The sequence below is a fragment of the Pristis pectinata genome, chromosome X, assembly GCF_009764475.1.
Source record: "Pristis pectinata isolate sPriPec2 chromosome X, sPriPec2.1.pri, whole genome shotgun sequence".
In the NCBI taxonomy this organism is placed as follows: Eukaryota; Metazoa; Chordata; class Chondrichthyes; order Rhinopristiformes; family Pristidae; genus Pristis; species Pristis pectinata.
In genome coordinates this window covers 14,438,514-14,451,651 of record NC_067450.1, presented here as the reverse complement: position 1 = coordinate 14,451,651, position 13,138 = coordinate 14,438,514, and the positions used below count along the sequence as shown (strand labels likewise).

Genomic DNA, 13,138 nt, shown 5'->3' with positions numbered 1-13,138 from the left:
AGAATGTCCCATTGACCGACACCTGGTGGTTATGCGGTATTGGGGAGGGGTTGAGACCGACACTTCCGTTTGGATGGGATGGTATTTGCACTCGTGTTATGCTACTGCAGCCGCTTGCTTTATGCCCAAGTATAGAACTGGACACAACACAGCAACGGACGTTACAACGTAACAAGAGAGAGTATACCCCTGACCCGGAAAAATCGCAATGATAGTATAGGCCAATTTAGGGGTAACGCCAATGAATTTAAGGCAAGGAACGAGATTGCGGCTGGATGGGAATCGATAATCCCTGCTATTGGGGTCAGTAAAAACGCGGAGTGGATAAATTATATTTATTATAATCAACAGCGATTTATCAATTACAGTGATGACGCGCTCTCCGCATTAAGGGAGCAATTAGACGCAACCAGCAAAATGACCTGGCAAAACAGACAAGCGTTAGACTGGTTACTGGCAGAAAAAGGAGGTGTCTGCATACTGTTTGGAGAATATTGTTGTACTTTTATACCAAATAACACCAGCCCAGCGGGATCCTTTGTTAAGGCGATGGATAAACTGAAATATTTAAGGAAAGAGATTAAACAGAATGCAGGGTTTGGACATCAGTTTTTTTTTGATTGGCTGGAGAGCAAATTAGGCGTTTGGGGGGCCTGGCTAACTAAAACTGCAATGGTTGTGGGTATTGTGCTGCTTGTTTTTACAATTGTGTTGTGTTGCTTTCTTCCATGTCTTAAGTCCCTTCTAGTGCGGGCAACGGCGAAACAGTTTCCGATGCTTCTGACACTGGCTGAGACGAACCCCCCGGGAAAAAGGAAGTTACAACAGCATAGTTCTATGATCTGAATCGGGGCGATGTGCTGAATGATTATGATAGCACTGCAGAAGACAACTATATTTATGTCGGAAGTAGTTTGTGAGGGCCTCGGGGTCTTTTTTCCTGTCTCAGTTATGGAGGGGCGGTTTTTGGCCCTCTGGCCCAGGAAATAGACGGTGAATCCATGGGAGCCGTGCACGAAAAAGTGTATTATACCCGTTTTTTTGGTATTATTGGCTTTAAAGACGTTCCCTTTGAATTCCCTCTCTATGTGAGACCGTTAGACACAATGGGGGGAATATAGAAAATACAGAAAATAGAGGCTGCACACATGTTTATTTATAATCCGTTCTTTGCCTAAGATGGCGCTGGTTCCTCTCCTTCTTCATCGCAGGGAAGGCCCGCGCGCGGGAAAGCTTAAGTAATTCGTGGGTTATTAAGCATGGTGACCTAACCGTGACCCTGTGCCTGGTACCGATGTCTGTACTGCAGAAATAACTAGCGTATATTGTAATTAGAGTAGAAAGCAACCGTAGCAAAGCGTAGACTAGAGGAACACTTGTGAAAATAATTCTGGCGGAATGCAGAGGGATGCGAAGTGGGGGTCTGTAATGAGATATCGCTGTGCTGCTGAAACTGAGATGATTTATTATGCCAACTAGATCAAGAAGGAGCCATAAAAAGAGCTGTAAGCCTTTGACCGGGTGTGATCAGTGGCTAGCTCTCTGAACGTCACATCCTTTGTTTGCAAATAAAGGTTTAACTTCTTGAAGAATCTTCTGCGTCTCCTGGTTATTATCGAATCTCGGTTATCCACGACAGACTCCAGCCCAACCTGATGTGGTTGCCCAGTGACTGCCCTCTAAAGCAGCTCATAATCTACCTGGGCTCGAAACACCAACCTTTCGGTTGACCACTGAACGCGATTATCGATGACGGGATGAGGAAAACCTGTTCCGCTCTGAGTGAGTCTCCAGCCTTCCAACTACCCGCTCGGAGTTCAGGGTGAAATGTGATCGACACGAAACATTAACACTGTTTCTACCTTCACATACGCAGCCTGACCTGCTCAGTACCTCCAGCAGTTTCTGGTTTTAGTTCAGGATCAGTCCAGCTTCTGACTCCGGGATTGGCACCTCTGTCGGTCCCGCGACACTCTGATCGCATCCCAAGAAAAATGTCCTGCCCTCTGCCCAGTTGTGGGGATCGAGGTAGTCGTGGCGAGTGGTTAAGGCGATGGACTAGAAATCCATTGGGGTTCACCGTGCAGGATCGAATCCTGCCGACTACGTGTTCCCAGAATTTTGTGTTTTATATTGTCCGTGACTCCCTGATCTAAATCATTGATGCAGATTGTGAAAAGCCGTTTCCAGCACCGAACCCTGGTCACCACCTCCCGAACTGAGAAAGGACAATTTATTCCCACTTTCTTCACGTTGTCTCTGTGGCGCAAATGGTCAGAGCGTTCGGCTGTTAACCAAATGTTTGGTGGTTCAAGCGCACCCAGGGATGCTGGCGATCCGGCAGCTTTTGCCGTGTGTGTCGCCGTCCACTGGGTAACACTGCGCTTCCTGCTGTGATCCCCTCTCATTCATCTGTCGTCTCATTCACCTGTCGACCACCGACCCAGTCCTTCTTCAGAAATAAATACCGACTAATAAAACTTTGCTGCCCTTCTTCTCCGGCTCGAACATTCTTCCGCAGTTCAAGAATCAGAAAGCACATCCCATGTCCTGTACCGCTTCAGGGGCATTCTTGCTCCTCTTCACAAATCCTCTCACACTGATGACCAGTATACATTTGGTTTCCGGACTGCTCGCTGCTCCAGAACGCTTTCTGGCAGCGACTGGTATGTAAGGATCTCACGGCTCGTTACACCTTTCTTTTTTTAATCTACAGACATAATTATCCGTCGCCTGGTTTTGGTACACTGGAGCCTCCTTGTATCATCCTTGCAACTCACACACGCACACGTGAGCACACACGCGCGCGCGCGCGCGCGAGCGATCACACACTCTTGTAGCGCAGTTCTGTCTGTTACAAGCTTGGAGATGGTATGTATAGTTCACTCAGCCATGTCATTGATGTTACCTTTGAATAACTGGTGAAAATCTACGATCCCTGCGTTATTCCACTCCGAACCTCTGCTACGCGTTCGTGAACCAATTCGCAATCTATGCTAATATACTTCACTCGGATTCCGAGGTCCTTTAATTCTTGGATTAAATAGACTTTGCAAATATCTTACGAATGACAACATTCTCATCGGCTGGGTCTCTATCAACTATTGTTCTCGGTTTTTAGTTCACTAAAGATTTGAAAGCACGAGTTTCTTTTCATGAACCGACGGTGATATTGTTCTCAGCCCCCTTAGCTATTCCCCGTGTTCTGTTGCAGTATAATTTAAACAGGTTAATGTATTATCACACTTCTGTGTTTATTTAGGGATTCAGCCTCAAGGGCAGGACTGAGATATGGCTTAATTTGGACACAGCTCGATGTCATTTGAAAGAATGTATAGCAAATGCAAGCTACCAAAACTCTATTTACAGCTCATTAAGTGTCGCTCTGTCGATTTTCACTGCAGTCGGATCCTGGCTAAATAATGACTGGATGTTGTGCAACTATCATCTGTTGTAGGGTGGCGACATCATTTGGATGGAACAGGAACTGCAGCAGAGAGGTCGGAAAGAATTTCAGGAGAATTGCACCTCAGGTCCGCCATAATTCTTTTTATGTGTTAAAGCATCAGATGATGAACAGGAAACGGCCCGGGACTCGAATAAACGGAACTCAGTTTTTTTTAATTCTCTCCTTGTGGTGAGCGATAATGTATTAGTGCGAAAAATTCAGTGAATATTGGAATCATTCTGTGTCTGGAATTCCCTGGTAAAATTCCTAGTCCAATATTCTGCCTCCCTCTTGCCATAGTATGATATCTGAGCCTTGTCGTTGTTTAGTATCTCTAGCTCTGTAATCAGTCTGAGAAAACGGAACAAAATCTGTGTTTGTTAGAGAGCTGTGTTGTGTTGGATTCATTCACTTTGCCAGTCGGTGGCATTCAAATCGAGCCTATATTTAATGATTTAATTGACATTAAGATTCTTATAGGATCTGCGGATCTTTATATCCAGAAGGAACTCTTCACGCTGCAATGTGACCAGAGGTCGGACACAAGGTCACGGACCGGGATATTGGATAGGGACGCATTCAAACTTCAGGGCTATTCCCCGAAGGATCTCCGTTTTGGAATCATCCACTGCACAGTATTTTCCACAGATGAGCCAATCCGTGTGAATACTTACTGATTATAACGGATTTATGTCGATTTGAAACGTCGCGGATCTCAAAATTCTTATGTTCGCCAGTTCTCCAACACTCCACCAATGGGAACAGATTTTATTGTTCTAACTTCGGCCAGATGCTGGCAATTCTTTACAACTTGTCCCCGAGAAATAAAACAAGAACCGCCGGAAACATTCAGCCGGTCAGGAAACATCTGTTGGAGGGAAAACGGTGTTAATGTTTCATATCCGAACTAAAAGTCATGGTCTGGCGGACCTGTTGAGTGTTTCCAGCATTTCCTTTTTTTTCTTTCAGAGTTCCAGCAGCTGAGGGCTTTGTTTTCTTTATTTTCAGTCCTCGAGTACATTACAGTTGAGCTGCTGAGCTGCAAGCAGTCCGCTGTCGGTTCTCAGTGATGGAATTGGTTTCCATTACGTGGACATGTGTCCGGGATCCACTTTTTTATTCACATTTTAAATCAAAGGTAAGTCTCCTTGGCATTTTGCGATTCTTACTTCCGGTGCTTGCCTTCCTCTCCGTCATTTGCTTGGAAAACTGAGCAGGCCATTTCTTTCTTTCGAACTATTTCTATCTTCAATTGAAATATGATCACGTCGGGTTCTAAACGACCAAACGGCTTCATTATTCTGGTTGTCCAACTGACAAATTTGATCTCTCAGATCCAAAAGATTAAGATTACACAGATTCTTATAGATTTGCTTATCATTCAATTTCCGTCAGAAAATTCAGTTACATTACGTGTTACTTACCTCCCGATGATCCTTTTCTAATATGTAGCAAACACTCGAGTTCTGAATGTCCTCTCTGAATGCAGGAAGTCAGATGGAATGAAAACTGAGCTGCCGAACATACAATATTTCTTTATATTCTTTCGAGGTTAGGACCAGCATTTACTTTGATTAGATGTTGACCAACCGATTTAGTGTTTCCTGAATTTTGTCCCAGAATGTTACTTGTTTATTCTGACTTCAGACGTTATGACCACGCGGAATTTATGCTCTCTGGTTGTTGTTTGATGCGAGTCGATATCCTCACTATGTTACACATGAATTACTGCTCCAGTCGAACCTTGACCTTTTTCACACAATGTTCTAGAGTCAGCTGCGTTTGAAATCCTTGTTCAGACTATTATGATACGGGACCATCTCAATAAAAGTGCTGGAATTCACTCTTCCCCCTCAAGGAACAGATAACCTTGTCAGCCGGGAGAAGGATTGCAGTCAGCTAAGAAAAGGCTATCTTTCAATTTATAATTCATATTTTGAGAGAAAAAAGCGTTTGAAAGCTGAGGGGCAGATTGCGACTGTTTCCAGAGAATATTTCTGCCTGCAGCCGTATGCAGTGGGAAAAGAAATGAGTAAAATATCTGAGCATAATGATCTCCCGCGATATCATGTTGCCATATCAGAGTCCACGATTCCTCTGGTAAAATTGGAAAGGATCTTGGTAATCACAGCCTGTACTTCTACCACTGAGGTATGTAAATTAACCTGCAACATCGGAAAATGCTGGGAAATATTCAGCAAGTCAGACTCTCCTGGCGCAGAAAGGACCGAGCGCTACAGTGAACGTTCGAATGCTGAAAAGGTGAATTAATGCATGAAATTGAAAACAACAAGAGAATGCAGGAAAGAAGAAAGGATCTAAGAAGTAAAGTTAGATGACAAGGTCCTTAATGTAGAGAGATCTGACGCTCACTCATTTTGTTTCTTTCCGGACTGTCAGTTGTTCCGGATCCGAACATCAATAATTTTGAATTGGCATCGCGAAAACAAGTTGCCTTCGATCACCTTTGTTTGTGTAGCAGTAAAAACTTTTGATTCGTGCACGTCGTACAACAATAGAAAAAACACATAAGTCTTCCACACCATTGTTTTCAGAGCCATCTGAAAACAATGTGCTCAGTTCTGGTCGCTTCACTACAGGAAAGATGTGGAAGCCATAGAGAGGGGGCAGGGGGTATTTACAAGGATGCTACCTGGAATGCGGAGCATGCCTTATGAAAGCAAGCTGAGGGAACTTGGTCTTTTCTCCTTGGAGAGACGGAGGATGGGGGGAACTGATTGAGGTGTATAAGATAATGAGAGTTATTGATCGGGTGAATAGTCAGAGGCTCTTCCCCAGGGCTGAAATGGTGGCCACAAGATGACACAGGTTTAAGGTGCTGGGAAGTATATATAGAGGAGATATCAGGGGTAAGTTTTTTTACTCAGAGAGTGGTGAGCGCGTGGAACGGGCTGCCGGAAATGGTAGTGAAGGCGGATACGATAGGGTCTTTCAAGAGACTGTTAGATAGGTACATGGAGCTGAGTAAAATAGAGGGCTTGTGTAAGCCTAGTAACATCGAGGGTAGGGATATGTTCAGCACAGCTTTGTGGGTCGAAGGGCATGAATTGTGCTGTAGTTTTCTATGTTTATTTGTTTATATCTGTCACTGACTCCAGATTCAAGCAGAGAAACCACAAAATTTAACCGTGTCCGATCATTTTCCCTTTAAAGGCACTGAAGCTCTTTGTTTCTTACAGGAAATTAACATCCCACTTGTTGATCTGACCTGACTCTGTGATCAGGTGACGCATGAAGCACATAGTATTTGTCCAAAAATAGTGGATTTCAATCAGTTGATTGACGATATTACAAAAAGAAGAAAAATAACTTCTGCTGTTCTATTCTCAAGAGACTCTCGAACAATGTTTAACCAAGTTGTTTATGACATTCCGTTGCGAAACGTGTTGCACAAGGGCACCGTCAATATGAAAAAAAAAACTCGTCATCAGTATTTGATCAGTATACAAGAAGTTGCGTCTGGGGAGACTTCAGCCACTTTGGGACCTTCAGTTTGATATAAAGGAAAGAGCTTCATTGTCTCTCGAACACATCTGTGCAGCTGGACGATTGTGTACCACAGCTGAAGGCAACGCTGCATCGCGGTGAAAATGGGATACCCTGTAATTTATCACGTAATACGGATTTACTATCCGGTCCTTGCTGCTGTCGGTGTTCCTGGTAAGTCTAGAAAGGACGTTAATGACTGTTAATTTTTCTTGCAGGTGTTGCATTATGCAATGTCAGCTCTCATCTGTTTCCTAAAAACAAAGCCCTGAAGATGCTGGGAATCTGAAATGTAAATGGAAATGCTGGAAACACACAGCAAGTCAGAGGGCGTCCGTGGATAAATAAACAGATCTGTAACTTTTTATCAGAACTAGGAAAATTGGAAACAAAACAGATTTATGTTGCTGAGAAAGAGACCATTGGAAAATTAATAGGAGGAAGGTCAGTGATTGGATGCGGACTGGGAACTATTGATCAACCCTATCGATGTTGGCTGCGAGAGTGAATAACCCGCTTAATGGCTGGACAAGTGTAAATCATTTACACAAATCATATCATTAAATAATTGAATAAAAGAGAATCCCGCAGCACAAACATCAGTTTTCCTCGTGCACGGATGCTGCTTGACTTGTCGTGTGCTTCCTGCTCTTTCTCTAAAAGAAAACAACAGATTTCCGGAACTTGCAAGTATTTTGCCTTTCACTTGAGATATCAGCAGGACGATACATAATTACATAACATAATGAGGCAGACACCGTTGTATTAATGTCCATTTGGAATAAATGTCAATAATCCGTTTTGCATTCCGAATTGCTCCCACAACCTGTATGTTAATGCTTAGCGATTATTCTGCAAGGACCCCGGGTCCTCTCGAACATCACTAATTTTAAACGTCGCACCATTGAACACGCATGCTCAGTGTTGACAGTTCATGACAAGGAGGATGACACAGATCTTTCCATATCATTTTAATGTTCTTGTAATTAATGGGTTACTAAATTTTCTTCTACAAATTACAGTCTCCCACTCTGTTTTTTTTTCTCTTGTGGATTAATTTTCAGCATGTTGCCATGCATTATCCCAGATCTCGTGTGCCATGATTCTGGTTACAGACCACGCCTGCGACAACTTGTCCATATCTTCGGAAGGTCCAAATGCAGTGCATACATTTGTTCTCTTTGTATCTATTCTGTGACCGACAACCTCAATGAAACAAATGCAGACGTTCAAAATTGATTCTCCTTTCATAAATCTATGTTGATTCTCTCCTGTATTTTCATTTGACCGTCTTCATTTGTAACGTTTTATGATGAAAGGTAATCGATATGAGATGTTAACTCTGTTCTTCTCCCCAAGGATGCAGCTTGCCCTGCAGAATAGCAGTGTCATTTCTTGATATTAACGGCCATCAGTTTTCTCTACTTCAGTCGATTTTTTCATTTCGTTGATATTGTTTTCGTTCTTCTAAAGTCAAACAATCCAAAGTTATTACTGTTCTACGTCTGAGTTTCCACTATGAATATATCTATCACTGAAACTTCCCCACGGAATAAAGTAGATGGCGCCATTCATGCCAGATCGTATGACAACATTTTGGTATATACATCAACAGAGGTAAGGGTGGATTAAATCCCTATTTTTCATATTTTTTTTACATTTAGTATTTCTGGCTCATTTTTTCACGTATTTATTTTTATTTCGACTACGTTGGCCTCTCCAATATATTACTAAGCTTCACGCAAAATATTCCAGAGATATGTGAAAGTCGTTGCTGATTCTGTATTGAATTCCAACTTCGCAAAGTTGCTTTTCAGTGAATTGTTCTTACGTCGTTCTTTTTTGATGTTTTGACTGAAGCAGTTTATTTTCTTTTTCATCGCCTCATAGTATTCATGAATGTCTGTTTGCTGGTTTTATTCTTCTCTGAAATGTCACCATTCGCTATTTACCGCTTTTTAACTAAATGGTGCCATTTACTGTTCTTTAACTAACATAACCCAATTTACTAATCAGGATTTTTGGTGAACTTCTGACATTCAGAATTCAAAGTATATTCGTCATTCATGGTGATTCTGCAATCACCATAGACCCTGCAAAGTTGCGGTTTTGCGTGCATTAACCGAACATTCTCAGAATGTTTGCCAGTCACCATGAACGGCTTATGTTCCTGTCATTCCTCCATTCACCAGAGACCATAATTGGCAGAGCTTTGGAGAATTGAATTCCATTCGCTATCTGCGCTGAAGTATTACTTGCAAATATATCTTCCCTGGTTTTCAGTTCGAATGATTGTGGATCATTTTCCTGTTCATGAAGACCAACCAACTGCGTTTACATTTATTTGACATTAATGTCCTTTGCTTTTAGGCTTTCAGGTTTATAAGTTGGTGTAATGTACAACTGCTTTATGGTGATTTGTTCAGTGAAATCTGCATTCCGAATCCACTAATGTCAGTTTTCAACATTATCGGCAATCAATAAGATCAGGTTCTGTACTTTTTATTTTCTTGTTTTGCGGCACACTGGCGCCTTGGTGTGTAGTTAATATTTACAGCGTTCCTAATTATTCAGTTTCACGAATCGATGTGTTATATGAATACCGTGTCATTACTTCCCGTGCCTCCTTGTTCTTCACTTGTGATCCCTGTGCTTCCTCGTTATTTCCTGTTCTCCATTTGTGGCATTAACTTCTCAATACTATTGATATTCCACTAACACATTTAGTCTTTCCATTTCGAATTGTTTATTTTTTTTGGCAACGCCTATATTTTTCCAAAATGAATTTTGATGTTTTTGACATTTATTCCCATGCCTGTCTCCATCACTGTCACCTAGTTTCTGCAGATCTTTCTTCTTTCTCCTTTATCTTCGCCCAATATATTGTTACTCTCGCACTTTTTTTGCAGTCGCTCAGTTTTATTGTTGATTTTGTAATTTTAATTGATACTCGCTGTAATCTAATATTGGGATTTTCCAACCCTTTCCATTCACTATTATTGTCTTTTGTATTCCAATGCATTAATCATTAAGTTCGTTGGACATGTTTTGTGTATTTTATGACTGTCACGAGTATAACGGGTGCCGCTCTTGTATATGTATTAAGGATCTTTTAGTGGTGGCATTCTATGTTTTGGGAGATGAAGGAAGGATGGAACACACATGAGTTCAGATAAACGTGATTGAGGGCTTTTGGATTGAATCACCTTTTTCTTGAACTTCTCACAGTCAATATGTTTGCAATTGCGATTCTGTCCCGAGGGAAGTGCGGTCTCTCCAAGTGCATCACTCGTTACCTGGTTGCAATGGCAGCGTCAGATCTTATGGTGGTTCTCATCGTCGTTATACTGGGGCAAATTAATAAGCTTTATTTGCTTTTCGACATCTTGTTCATTACTCCGATTTGCTCCCTCAGTCTTGTTCTGACTGTTGCAATCCTGGACTGCTCGGTCTGGTTAACGGTTGCGTTTACTTTTTATCGCTTCATCGCAATTTGTTGTCATAATTTTCAAAGGAAATATTGCCACGAGAGAACAGCGACAGTGGTTATAGTAACAATCTGCGTTGTGAGTTGTATGAGGAGCATTCCGTTTTATTTTGCAGTGGATCCTTATATTGTCATTGACCATCAGTCTTGGTATTGCACTCCAAAAACAGAATACTTTACTGTACCCTCTTGGAGAGCATATGAGTTAATTGACAGCATTATAACACCGTTACTACCGATTTGTCTAATTCTGTTGCTCAACACTTTAACTGTTAAACATATAATCGAAGCAAATAGAGTGCGGAAGGGACTCCGGAACAACAGCGAGGGTCAGAATGATCCAGAGGTGGAAAGCCGGAGGAAATCAATGATTTTACTCTTCGGACTTACAGCCAATTTCATATTGCTCTGGATGACGTATGTTGTGCATTCCTTAAATTGGCAAGTGCAAAACTTTTTCTACACTGACAAATATTTGAGTAACCCTGTATATATCATGCAGCAATTCGGGTTTATGCTACAACTTCTCAGTTCCTGCACCAACACCTGTATCTACGGACTGACACAGAGGAAATTTAGGGAGGAGCTGACTAACGGCGGGAAATACCTGCTGACATTAAATAAACAGTTGTGCAAATAAAGCAACCTGGATGTAACGGGGCTCGGATGTAAAGCGAACGTTCAGACGGTTTGGTAGTTTTGCTGTGGTTTAAGTCTTCCTTGTATTGCCATCCGATTCCGATCTGGAATGAGGAAGAAACGCGGTCCTTGCCATTACATCTCCATTTCAAGGGAATAATAAAACATTTGTAGAGGGATTTATTCTTAATATTCAGAATTCTATGTTGCAAGTCCCCGTCATGTGACAGTGTGTAGATTTTGGGTGACAATGAAACAATTAATTATCGTTTATATATGAAACTGGGGCAGAGAATCCTGTTCCTCTGCTTCCCAGTTTTATCTAGTGACCTCACCCGGCAACCATTCCCTGTTCCTGTATTGTTTCTGCACAGAACTGCTTTAAGTCCCATCATGGTACCTGGGTCCTTCTTTGCACAATTTTATTTGTTTTTGGCAACATGGTATATTTTCTGTTTTGCACTGGATGCTGCAGCAAAACAACAAAGTTCACGACATATGTCAGTGATAATAAACTGATTCCGATTCTGAAATCCATAAATTCAGTGAATTTAATCAGGATTTTAAAAAGAATTCCTTCTTCCCACTCCAACTAGTCACAAAGTTCATTGAGTTCTGAACCTGGAGATCATTCCCAGTGAACTCTGAGGGAATTGAAGAGCTATCTATGTCTCTTAAAAACTGTTCTTGTTTCCAACGGTGAAAATCCAGAGAAAATGGAAATACTTCATCTGCGCGAAGATCAACGTCCACTCTTTGAGCGACAACAGAGCTTAATTGTATTCTTGGCACAGAAGTGGGGATCTCCCCTTGTCATACTTCCAGATAATCAAAGACATATATCGGACTTCAATGTATCACAGGCACACATCGGACTCAGAATAATCACAGGCACGTATTGATCTTCAGTATAATCACAGACCATTGCATCAAAATAACAGGAACTTCGTCACGTGGTGCGTTGTTGTGCTGTTACTCCCCACATGAAATCCTCCCCCAAATGGTATTCGTCAACCATTCAGCACAGCCCTTATTTATTTCTTTCAGGTTATTCGAAGGCGTCTATTTAAAGATGACGAGACTCTTTGAGTAAATTAATAGATGTTGTAGGAAGCCTGAAAGTGCGCCCTGTCGCTGTGCATCTATGCTTCTCCTGAATTCCCTGCCCCTTTATTTACAACTATCTAGAGTTTATGTTGAATTATTTTGACCTCAATATTTAAGAAATTTTTCCTTGTAATTCAGCAAACACCCTTTTGTTTGACGCCTTTCATCTCCTTTTTAATTCTTCCAGCAACAATTTTTACCACCCGCAATAATCTCCAGTGACATAGAGTCATAGATATATACAGCACGCACCTTTTCAGAATGATTATCACAGAATTCTGCACAACATTTAGTGTTGTCTACATAAGATTTTGTTACATGCCATGAATGCTCTGAAATATATGATGATGTAAACCGTGCGATATTAACTGAGAGTCGCAGCAATTTCTACCGTAAGAGATGCACAGCGATGTGGCAGCTACGTTTGTTTTGCGAGCTCTGAGTTTTAGACCCTTTGCTTCTGCTTTACTCTGGATCAATAAATTACACAGAATATACACAATGGGGGGCTTTCACATTTATAATTTTCTCTTTGAAAAACTGTGTCGCAACGAAGAAATCACAGGGCTTCAAGCATGAATATGTATATATATTCATTAATTAAAGATATTCCATAATATTCTTTTTATACTCACGGTCTTGGACGTACTACCAATCTCATCAGCGATTGGCCATCCTCATGTACGTCAGCAAGGTGACGTTCAGTTTCCTTCTGTATCAGTGCTGCGACCCTGGTGACATTTCTCACGCACACTTGTGAGACCTGGTCTTCGCAGTCATTGACGTCATGATAATAGTACGTGAGCAATGTATTTCTGAAACAGAATGGGTTGTGTTTTGTGGTGTTTCTTGTTCGGGCTGCTTACCTTGTTGCCTTTTATTGTTAAAACTTCCAAATGATAAACCTACTGGAGCTGTAAGGCGCCTTTGTTATTTATTTCCCGTCATGG

General features: G+C 41.6%; 1 non-coding gene across 1 annotated transcript; it reads left to right on the top strand.

The window, feature by feature from the left end:
• Positions 1-2,028: 2,028 nt before the first annotated feature.
• trnas-aga (transfer RNA serine (anticodon AGA)) lies at positions 2,029-2,108 on the top strand. Its single transcript has one exon. It is a non-coding gene; the product is annotated as a tRNA-Ser (tRNA).
• Positions 2,109-13,138: the final 11,030 nt, after the last annotated feature.